General features: G+C 36.7%; 1 protein-coding gene across 5 annotated transcripts in view; it reads left to right on the top strand.

The window, feature by feature from the left end:
* The window catches only part of LOC126183202 (ankyrin-3-like), an 892,753-nt gene that overhangs the window by 467,971 nt on the left and 412,163 nt on the right, over positions 1–12,619 (top strand). The window lies entirely within an intron of this gene.

Below are 12,619 nucleotides of genomic sequence, written 5' to 3'. Positions count from 1 at the left end.
AAATTATACAAAAGATCACTAAATCATTCAGTACCATTCAAGGTCCTTTCAGACATTTGGCTAAGTAGTAAATGTTAGACGTCATGCACTTCCATATTTTTCTTTTTCCTGCTGCTTATGCATATTTTCAGATTATTATTTAAAGAAATTTTTCTTTACAGTAAGTAAATATAAACTGTAGTCCTCATGATCTAAGGTAGCAAATTCCCTCCCAGATCCTTCTTACATGTGTTCTATGGCTCCATCTTTAATGATCTTGCTGTTGATGCTAAATTAAAAAAGCTATGAAAATCAGAAAGGTGGTGAAAATAATATTCTGATTTTACACATTCAGACACTATTGGCAATCATATTATTTGCATATATAATCCAATTAGCAAATGATCTTCTCAACTTTCTATAATGTTTTCAGTATACTTTGGCAATTTCAGGTTGTTAAACAGTATACAGCTGCATGGACAGAAGTCAAGGGTGTAACCATAGGTGTCTACTTTCTGTAGCAAGATATATTTTGTAATTTACAGGCTGTATAATATTTAACAAAACACATAAATTCCATGGCAGTTTTGTTGACTTCTGCCTGTTGCTGTTCCTTAAGTTAATGAAAAGTAGTTTGGACTTTTCAGGCTTTCCTGATGGATCTGTTGCAAGCATATTTCTTGGATTTGCTGCTGGGTTGTATTGTGTAAATCACACAGTATTTCATTGATTAACTGCTTGACACCTTCAGGTGGTGTAGGTGCTGCTGTCACTGCTGCAAGGTGCAATTGATGATAATCTCATAGCTGTCAAAATTTATCAGGTTGGGAGCAGGCAATATGTGTGTGCAGGAAGATGCTCACATTTGGAGGAAAGTGGCATTCCTGGAGCTCTGTGATAGGAGATGCAGAAAAGCCTTCCATGTGTGTACTGCGGGCAGTGACTGTGCAGCCAGATGCTCCTGTTGTTAAAAGTTGAATTAAATCTCAGTAGTGCATTGGCTTGAATCATGAATCAGAATTCCTCATTTCCCTATTTTGATTTAATGGGAGCCATTGCTGGATTCCAGGCAGTGCTTAAATGAAAACTTGCATTCCTGTTGATAAGATTGTCTGCTGTATGGATATGTATGGCCTCCTTAACAACATAGTCCCCGAAAGGTGATGCTGGGGATAAAATTTCAGTCTTTTTGTAAAACATATGATGCCCTATGTTTAGGCACTGCTCTGGTGCCGCTGATTTATCATGTTGCCCCAGGCATGTATGATGATGATGTTTGATGCAATGTTCTTGTATGGTTTGGCATGTCTGCCCAGTATAAGATTTTCCACTTTGGCATGGGATCTTATACACACCATATTTCCTAAGGTCAAAGTCGTCTTTGACTGAGCACAATAAATTCCTCAATTTTTTTCTGGTGGCCAGAATACACACTTGATGTATGGCTTTTGAGGATCCTTTCTACTCTTGAAGATGTGCCACCAAAATAGGGCAAAAATGTCATTGCAATGGGTGCCTTTGCATCTACATCTACATCCCTGCTGTGGATTTACTTAGAAAGGAATGTGTGGCATATCTGTACATGGGAATAGCCATTCTGCTGGAATACCATTCTTACTGGAATGCAGTAATGGTCACCATTAAATCAAAACAGGGAAAACAAGAACTTCTGATTCATGACTCATCACAATGCACTTCTGAGATTTAATTCAGCTTTTGAAACAGGAGTGTCTGGCAGCACAGTCATTGCCCACAGCACGGACATGTAAGGCCTTTCTGCAGCGCCTATCAGGGGGCACTAGGAACACCACTTTCCTCCAACTGTGAGCATCTTCCTGCGTACGTATATTGCGTACTCCCAGCCCGATAAATTTCAATGCTACTGCGCGGTTATCATCAGACGCACTTCGCAGCAGTGACAGCAGCAACTACTACCATCTGAAGATGTCAAGCAGTTGCATCAATGAAATATTTGCCATTTATACAATATTACCTACCAACAAACCTGAGAAGTGTATTTGCAAAAGTAGCTTTGATTGTGAGCACAATGATGAAACATGAAATATAAAATGCATTGTAAACGTAATGTAACGTTTGTTATATAGATGGTTAGATTTACATCTATACAAAGAGTGAACTACTTGTTTGTTCAGTACCTGTATGCGAAGATAATTATTTTGACAGTTTCTCCTCATGTAATGATTTTCATCTTGACATGAGCTATGTGTCATTGTCTAAATGAAAAATAAGTTTCAGGAATGAACATAGCATACATTACGCTAACATTACATAGAAATCCACATTGAAGTGCCAATATTCACATCATTATAGAATCATTACTCTAATCTTACCTGTGCTATTTCATACAATCTGTTAGGGAATAAAACTTTTTTGAAATATGAACTCTGATATGCTTGGCAGTAAATAGATGAAGTGAAGAAAATGGAGTTATAGCTTTCATAAGAGAGTGGTAAACAATATGAAACACACAATAATAGGTGGGATATGGTAGGATTATCTAGGCTTTGATTTAAATTAACTGTTGTTGAATTTTGTGTTAGCCTCCATTAATTTGTGTTTCACTCTATTTTTCTTTTCCCAAATAATTTAAATAGAAATAATAACAAGTAATTGTTATAGATCTTACTGAAATAAACTTTCTTCAGTTTATGTGTGGAAGTGATTTTTGTGTGGCACTAAGGAATAACATAACCCTGATAAAAAAAAGTGTCTCATTCTAAATACAGATGCTAAAGAGTATATCTAATGCTAATTCATCTACTAGTATGTTGCATATATTCATTTGCTACAATTTGCACAAAAATACTATGAGATGAAGTGGCTATTGGATACACTTTAATAACTTGCAGATGTCTTGACCATATAATTTATTATTTCCAAAATCACCCCATGCATTTCGACATTCTGCCATTTTCAGAGCAAATACTGTGTCATAATGTGATAGATAGGAAACAGCAGTAAATGCACTTGCCTCTTAGCTAGAAAATAGAGGTAAATGCACTTGCCTCTTGGTTAAGATTTGTGTTAAGGTAGAGTGTATGTATTTGGCAATTTTCTATGTTTCACATTATGAAATAACATTTGCTCCCGAAAATGATGGAATATCAAAACACATAAGGTGATTTTGGAACTAATAAAAGTTTAGTCAAGATGGCTAGAAGTTATTTCAATATTTATTTCTATGAACGTTATCACACATGCAACGTGTATGTATGTTTACGCTCACAGATATTCTTGTACCAGTAATTATTTATTCATCTAATTTTGTTTTTACATTTTCATTCTCTTGTATTTTATTTATTCTACTTTTTTTCTCACAGGGTTAATGTAATACCTCTGTGACTTATTGTGGCTATTGATTCAGTTAACCCCTTGTTTGGAAGAAAAAAATTGGTGATGTGTATCTAAAATTCAACTCTGTTTGATATTGTTTCACCCATTGTTGCATTAATTCAAGATAAAATATACCAATGCTAATCCTCTTGAAATTGAGATTACACCAGTCGAACAATATTTTGAGCTATTTTTGTCAGAAAATTTTTCTGTAAGTGCTCATGACATCACAGATGACTTTTTCATTCATGTTGGTAATTATGTGCAGAAATCCTCAGTGGCAAAGTGTGAGACTACAAATCCACAAGTCTTGGGTTCAATCACTGGTCAGTCCTAGGATTTTGATCTGTCACTTATCATTTCTTTCACCTCTGACAACATTTGTCAGCGTTAAAACTGCCAAGTTGTACTGTGGTTTGGAATCCATGTTAAACTGTAACTAGGTGATCAGTTCAAAGGTCAGAGGAAGGCAACAGCATATGAGCCCCAACAGCACTATGGCTAGTAAAGCACTACGGTGTTCAAAACAATCTTCAGATTAATGATTGCTTTACTTAATGAAATGCAGTATCACTAAAGATTTACTTACAACCCATAACCCATAGTGTTATTTCAAGTTCAACCATGCAGTGAATTATGAGTAGTTTAAAAATATATTCAGACTTTTCATTACTCTTTGTTGTTTTCTGTTGCATGTATTTCAGTCATGAGAACATTGGTACCAGTGCTATAAAAATACATAGAAACTGTTGGATTTAATTTACACATCTATGATTTCTAGATATATTTTATGTATTCATACTAGGAACATTGTTCCAAAATTGAAGAAATGTTACAACACAATTATCATATTGGTTTCTCTGCCAAAAAGTACAGAGAAATGTAAAGATATGCTCCTTGGATTCAACATATTACAAAAATATCTGACCTGCAGTTTCAAAAGATATTTTTGCAATCTATTGCCTGAAATAGAGGTTGAATGTGGTACAACCAAATTTCCATTTCACTTTATATGTTTCTTTAAAGAGAGTATGAGTTTTCATATTATCATTATCATTGTCAAAGATGCAATAGTTGTTCAAAAGACCCAATGATGGAAGATGCTTAATAGGTCTAACTCCATTGTTTCATAAGAATTTCTCAAGACAATAACTAATAATGCACTTAATAATATTATGAAAAGAATAGATTGCTCCTCATATAAAAATGACCTCTTGTGTTGCAGATAGGCACAACAAAAAGACTCTAGATGTTATAGCTTTTGGCCAAAGCTTTCTTCAGCAAAGAAAACACACATACATTCATACAATCAAGCACATCTCATACACATTGGACCATTACCAATGGCAGCTTTGAGTGGAATCATGGTTTCGGTCAGAGCTGCCGGTAGTAGTCATGTGTGCATGAGGTGTGCTTGTTTGTGTGTGTGTGTGTGTGTGTGTGTGTGTGTGTGTGTGTGTGTGTGTGTGTGTGTTCTTTGGTCAAGAAAGCTTTGGCTGAAAGCTATAATGTGTAACAATTTTTTTGTTGTGCCTGTCTGTGACTCAAAGGGTCACTTTATGGTAAGTAGCTATCCATTCTTTTCCTACTATTGTTAGTATTCCAACCTGGAGTTTTCATTGTTGAATAATGAGCCTAGTACTGTGAGTTGTGAATAGAAAAAGATAAACATGTTCCAGCCTTAAGTCCACGTTGCCTATATTGACTCACATACGGCAAAATATGCATGTGCTCTTTGCTCATATCCAGTGCTATTTAATGAGATTGTGGTGTGGCATGCATTCCTGGTGTATCTGGGATGTTTATTCAACAACAGTAAAATCTCAAAATACTATATACTGATATAGTGTTACTTGAAAATGGGTAGTATATCTTGAAGCCTATACATTTTCTTCAAAAAAAGTACATTCTTGTACCATTTACTTATTTCAGTAATGCATTATATATGGGGAAATTCCCATCTTCTGCATCTCTTATAGTTCCATCGTCTTATGAAAAGTCTTGATTACTACTCACCATAAACATAACATTTTTAGTTAGAGACAGGAACAATGAAAAGACTGTTACACATTGAGTTTTGACCAAAGCCTTCTTCAGAAAAGAAATGCACACACATTCCCACAAGCAAGCACACCTCATGCACACGTGACCACTATCTCCAGATACTCTGGCCAGAATGGAACTGTGTAGAATTCAAGCAACAGTCAGGAGTGGGAGGGGGGGGGGGGGGGTGGGGGGAGGAGTGATATCAGGGGTATGGGTGGGGTACAGCCTGACGGAACGTGCAGGGACTAGATGGTGACAACACGAGGCTGACAGATGCAGCATCTGTGGCTGTGAGGAAGGAAGGGAGGATGCAGAACAGAAAAGGAGAGGAGCAGAGAAGTGGAAAAGACCAGTGGGTGCATTGGCAGAGAGCAGTGCACAATGAACATTTGTGAACATGAATTGGTAAGAGGTGCTAGGACAGAGAGGGGCAGAAACTGCTGGATGGAACATGTGGGGAGAAAGAGGTGCTGTAGGTTGAGGCTGAGATGATATTGGGAGTGAAGAAGGTGTTGTAACGATAGTTCCCATTTGCTCACTTCAGGAAAGCTAGTGGTGGAGGGGAGCAACCAGATAGTCAGAGCTGTGAAGCAGCCATTGAAATTCAGCTTCTTATTTTCAACTGCATGTTGTGCCACTGGGTGGTCCACTTTGCTCTTGGCTCCAGTTTGGCAGTAGCCATTCATCCTGGTGGATAGTTGATTGGTAGTCATGGCAATATAAAAAACTGTGCAGTGATGCAGCAGTGTTGGTATATAACATGGCTGCTTTCACAGGTCACCCAGCTTCTGATGGGTCAAGATAAGCCAGTAACAGGGCTCTTATTATCTATCATCATGCCCCTTAATGATAGACATCCTACCCTTGATCCTTTCCACCCCACCTAAAGTGATGTTCCATCACCCACCCAACCTCCATAATATCCTAGTCCATCCCCATGCCATTCCCAATACCAACCCCTTGCCACAGTGATCATATACCTATGGACGACCCAAGGTGCAAAGCCTACCCAATCCAACCACCTAGCACATCCTAGTCCAGTCCTGTCACAGGCTTATCCTACCCCTTCAGAGATTGGGCCATCTTTGAAAGCAGCCATGTCATATACCAGCACTGTTGCAATCATTGCACAGCTGTTCATCAAGATGAATGACTACAGCCAAACCATGGTCAAGAGCAGAGTGGTAAAAAATGCAGCTGAACATTATATGCCTGATTTCAATTCAACTTGGGCCTTCTGAATCCTCCCCTCCACAGCCAACTTTTCTGAACTGCATAGATGGAAGTTACTCTTGCAACATATTCTCTGCTCCTGAAATCATCCTGCTCTCCACTTATGCTAACCTACTGTATCCCTGCTGTCCACCCAACAGTTTCTGTCTTCTGTGTCCTACCAGCTTTTCCCAATTCACGTCTCATCATCTTTATTGTGCACTGTTCTCTGCCTACACACCCACTGACGTTCTCTGCTTTCCCAGCTGATTCATGAAAGAGAAATCACACTGCTTTCCCAACTGATTCATGAAAGAGAAACAGTTGAAATATTTCATGTAACTATGAACTGGTCAATATTTCACATGAGTGTAGGGTGTTTGTTTTCAGTGTACAGTTACACAAAATGTTTATCTAGGCTAACACATTGACTTTCCTCTGCATTTGAAAAATATGTAGAACCTTCCATAAATAGTTAGGCCTTATTGAAGTTCAATATAAGCTGATTTCAAAGCTCGTACACTTTTACAAGTGGTATACTTCTAACAGAAGTGAATTTTTACACAAAAAAATGCTTCTCTGTACACTGAATTATGGAGATATTTGCCTATGTTTTGTTATATTTTCATACTTACTTTAATGACAAGCAGTACCTGTGGGTTATAATAAATTTGTTATCAGAGAGAGAAAATAGTAGTTGCAATCAACACTTCCTAATTTAACATACCATATATAGATCTTGCTGTTATAAATATTGACTTATACATGTTTCTCATTTACTTGTTATGACAGAAGCAAGGTTAAACAGCAATATATTGTTTATCATCAATTTATGAATGATGAGTGGCTAGCATATAACTCCTTTTACTATTTAATAAACTTTTCCACCGGTCGCATGAATATTGTATGTTAAATGTAACATATGACTAAGTCAGAGCTGAATAGTATGTCTACTAAGTTCATCATCTAAAAGTTAATGGGAGTAATACAATATGTGGAGAAGTAAAACAATATTGCATCCATTAACAACTCACTAATATGTTCCTGATTAACTACATCTTCTACAGTTGGTTAATTAGCTTACATGAATCCATGGTTAAAAATGTGGTAGTTCTGTAAACTTGTAAAGTTCGGTTTTTGTGATTATGAAGGATAAAAAGGAGACCTAAATCAGGGAATCAACCAACAAGCTGGAGGATGGTAATTATAATACAGAATGAGAACAATATTCAATTAAAATATTTGGGAAAATCATACTTTCTATTATGTTGTGAAAGGAAATTATTAATGTCAAGTGTCTAAACTAATCTGTTATTCAGTACTTGTCTTCACCTGTTACAACACTGTTTTGATAAGAAATTCATCAGGATATTTAAAATGGAGGACAAGATTCCTTGTTTTTTTGCATCTCTGTTTACTGGAAGATTATGGTAAGGCTACATTTTTGTTTTGGGCTGTCAAACAAGAATAAGTAAGCTACTATGTTGAGACAGAAATTTACTCAACCTTTTTTTCCACTTGATGTTGTGATACTCACACAGGAAGCAATTTCTCTAGAGTGAATGTGGCTTCTGCTACAAATGACATCAGTAACTTCCTTTTTCTTTACTTTTTTCAGGTCACCATAGTTGAAAAGTGTTTGCAAGCATATTGCAAATTTAGGACAAGGTCATAAGACCACATAGTACAAATTGTATGCCTCATCACATCACTATATCATGAAACAGATAAGAATTACACTAACACATTTAATTCATTATAATATTTTCATTATCTTTGATGTGAAACTTGAAATGGACTGTGCCATCATTGCATGGATAATTTTGCATAATGTTACTGGTACAAATTGATCCATCTCACATTCACAGCTACATGTCTCAAGATTGACTATTCTTCATTTTTTTAAATGTAAAATTTTCCAGTCTTGTTGTCTGGTAATGCTGTTTGCCTCACACGTCTGGTTTCTCAAAACTACCAGAAAGAAGACTTTTTGTATTATGAGACCTGAAAGAAGCAATGGCCATTACAGTGAAAAAATGTTTTTTCATAGTTCACAGGAAACCTTTTCAGGCAGATTGTATGTCAAGTTCTTATTGAAGTGCAGCCTGCAACAATATTGACAGTTTAATGAGACACTGTCAAATGTTTGCTAGGAAATACAGTTGTTCTTCTGAAAATATGTGACTTCTGGAAAGTGTTCCTTATTAATACTGATGTTTCAATGCATGCCTTGAAATGGGATGAATTTTGTGAGTCTGGTACTGTAAATGAATTGTGCTCATTAACACAGTATTATAAACATTTGGGGACTTTGATATGATAAAATGTTTGATAAACATTTGGCATTTAAAAATTCTGAGCCATCAGGTTAATGTCTGACATTTTACAATTCACAAGAGATTCCTTTGTTATCCAGTTTTGGTTGGTTTGCTGTCACTGAAATTTGAAATACTGGTATTTCCAGTAATTCATGGAGGGTTTCATTGTGTTTCATCCACTTCAAAAATACAAAGAGGACACATTTTCATAGCTTTTGACAGGCTGTGAATATGCCACAGAAAAAAATAGAAAGTTCAGATTTTATAAACACTGACGGCTGTACAAAACGATGTATAAATGTGACCTGCAAGTGTGCTTATTTGTTGGCAGCCATAGAAGGATGGCTTTATCTCAGTAGGTAATCATTTTGTGAATATATTGCTGATGCATGTAGTATTTAATTCAATTTAAGAATACTTAGGCATACTGTGTGATTTTTGAAGAGTGATGGTCAATCTAAAATAAGAGTCGTACGGGCCTGTGACACTAGTTGAAGCAGCCATTATTTTTAAAGATATGCCTACACATTTGAGACCTATTTTCATACTGGAAATATATTTGCAGTTATGAATATGTATCACCATTGACTGCATATTTATTAGAGTGATGACAAGTCTAGGACTTGAACCCAAATTTCCCACTTTATATGAGTTGTCCCCTTAACCATTTCAGTTTTCTGTGAATTGGGGCCAGATTCAAACTTCTGTGTTCATCATCCATGAGTCACAAGCTGCACTTGTACATTATACACATTCCTGTCCAGGACATATTTATTGAGAGTGGAAGGTCTGTTATTGGCAAATAAATATGAAATAACATAAATTCCTGTGTTATTAAGAAGTATGATGCAATGCACCTTTGGACATGAAGGCATGCATGTGGTTCATATTCTCAATAGCGAATACATTTCCTTTATTTCTTGATGGCTGTAGTCACTGCAGTGCCTGTTCCTTCAGACAAGAATGTGTGTATAAAGAAATATTGCATCACACTTATTAATAACATAGACACTACTGTTTCATACCTATATTTCATTAGGCAAAGAATATTCAGATGAAAGAAGCTTAATATCAGGAAAAATGTACAATACTACCTTATTTTAAAGCTCTAAACTGAAGGTACATCGGTGCACGGTTTAATGAAATCAGATCACTGCCCTGTGTTCTTAAAGTGACAAGGACATAACAAATAAATTACTCATCTAATGCTACAGATTTTGGATCTGAGGTTATTCAAAACACTGCCACTCTAAATACACATTTCTTGTTTGATGTTCTTAATGTGTGTTAGACATGTTTCAGATACTTGTTGTCAGATCAGTGAAGTAAAAAGATAGCATGAAAAATGTTTTAATCTGTTAGTGTATTTGCATGTTTTGTGGAGCATAAATGCAATCTCTCAATACGATAGCTAAGATGTTGATTAGTTTAAAATATTATGGCATTTTCAATAAGAAATATGGATACAGACTGATCATTTACTTAACTGACATTTATATTACTCTTAATTAACTTCTTTTACTTAGACTGCTTCCTGAGCAAAACACACACACACACACACACACACACACACACACACACACAGAGAAAGAGAGAGAGAGAGAGTTATTACAGCCTCAGACATTGTGCATACAGTAATTATTATCTTATTCTCATGATCCCTGTGTGAGCGATACATAGGGGGTTGTAGTATATCCCTAGAGAAATTGTTTAAAGCCAATTCTATAAATTTTCTCAATAGACTTTCTCAGGATAATTTACATCTGTTTTCTAGAGTCTGCTGTTTCAGTTCCTTCAGTATCTCTGTGAGACTCTCCCACAGGTTAAACAAACCTGTGACCATTTGTGCTGCCCTTCTCTGTATACGTTCAGTTTCTCCAGTCAGTTCTGTCTGATGCAGGTCTCACACACTTGAGATATATTCTAAGATGGCTTGCATGAGTGATTTGTAAACAATCTCTTTTGTAGACTGATTGCACTTCCCCAATATTCTACCAATAAACCGAAGTCAACCACCTGCTTTACCCACCACTGAACCTATGTGATCATTCCATTTCATATGATTACAAAGTGTTACACCTAGGTACTGGTATGAGTTGGCAAATTCCAACAGTGACTCACTGATATTATAGTCATAGGATGAACATTGAGAGCAAGTTGCCAGTCTCTGCACCACGTTGAAGTCTTATCAAGATCTGACTGACTATTTATGCAGCTTCTCTCAGGCTGTACTTCATTACAGATAAGTGCATGATCTGCAAAAAGCCTGATTTTACTATTAATATTGTCTGCAAGGTCATTAATATACAACGTGAACAGCAAGGGTCCCAACACACTTCCCTGGGGCACATCCAAAGATACTTCTACACCTGATGATGACTCTACATTCAAGATAACATGCTGTGTCCTCCTACCAAAAAGTTCACTTGATATTCTATATGAGAAGAGGGACTAACTCAGCTAACATGGTAATGAGTCAGAATTTTTTTGTGTATGTCAGCAAAGTTGAACCAAAAATTAAAATTTGGCTGAAGAGGTTTAATAACCTGAAAAAAGGGTAGTATAAAGCAGACTGAAAATTGCACTTTTTTCAGCTGTAAGTGTTTTTATTTAAATTTCCTTTCCTTTTCATTCTAAAATTCTCTCTCTCTCTCTCTCTCTCTCTCTCTCTCTCTCTCTCTCTCTCTCTCCCTCCCTCTCTCCCCCCCCCCCCTCCTCCCTCCCACCCTGCCACCACCCACCCACAACCCACCCCCCTCAGCACTGGAAGCTGACCGCTTTTCAGACATCCGTGTTTGTACACTGCAAGCCACCTTATGGTGTGTGGGAGAGGATAATTTTGATGCAGCTAGCTGTATCTCTCCCCCAAAACCCCAACCCCTTTTCCTTTCCCATTCATGAAGGGCTTGTGGGAAAAATTATTGACAGTAAACTTACACCTGAGCTGTAACTTTTTCATTATGATTATTTTGTAAGTCTAATTTAAACAGTAAAATTTTCCATGACCTACAATACCTCTCTTGTATCATCTGCCTATGGAGTTTGTTGAGCACTTCTGTGACCTCTCATCCTGACTAAATAATCCTGAGACAAAATTGCCTTTCTTTGTTCACTGCAGCCTGGCTGGTGTTTAGTTATATTGATTTGGATGGGTGACAGGGATATGAAATGAGGGAGAAATACAAGGAAGGGACTTAAGGAAAACCATACCCATGTGGAACATGTAGATTTGTGTGGACGACAGATAATCACACAGAGAAATGTGTGTGTGTGTGTGTGTGTGTGTGTGTGTGTGTGTATGTGCTTGGATGTCAGTTTTGAAGAAGGACATTAATGAAAGCTTAGGAAGTTATCATCCATTATATGTGCCTGTTTGGTATGGAATGTCTCTTCAGTTCTTTTGAGCAATGATGTCATATACATAATCATATTCTATCCTGGATGTTCTATCAATTACATAGTCACAGACTGATAAGGTGTTCAGTAGAGGTTTGTTATATTTGACTATGTCACGGAAGTTTCATGTAACTATATTGTCATTGTAATCAGAATTTACTTTCTTCCCCATATATCATGCCATTATTTAAACTGTGAAATGTCTAGAAGACCTTTACTCTGTTACTATAAAACCATAAAATGACTACTTACAAAAAAATCAGGTGGAGTAAGACTATTCTAACATTATGCTTCAGATGATGTTCTTGGCAGTC

The sequence above is a fragment of the Schistocerca cancellata genome, chromosome 4, assembly GCF_023864275.1.
Source record: "Schistocerca cancellata isolate TAMUIC-IGC-003103 chromosome 4, iqSchCanc2.1, whole genome shotgun sequence".
Lineage (NCBI taxonomy): Eukaryota > Metazoa > Arthropoda > Insecta > Orthoptera > Acrididae > Schistocerca > Schistocerca cancellata.
The sequence above is the reverse complement of the archived record's forward strand: the minus strand, read 5'-3'. Positions and strand labels throughout refer to the sequence as shown.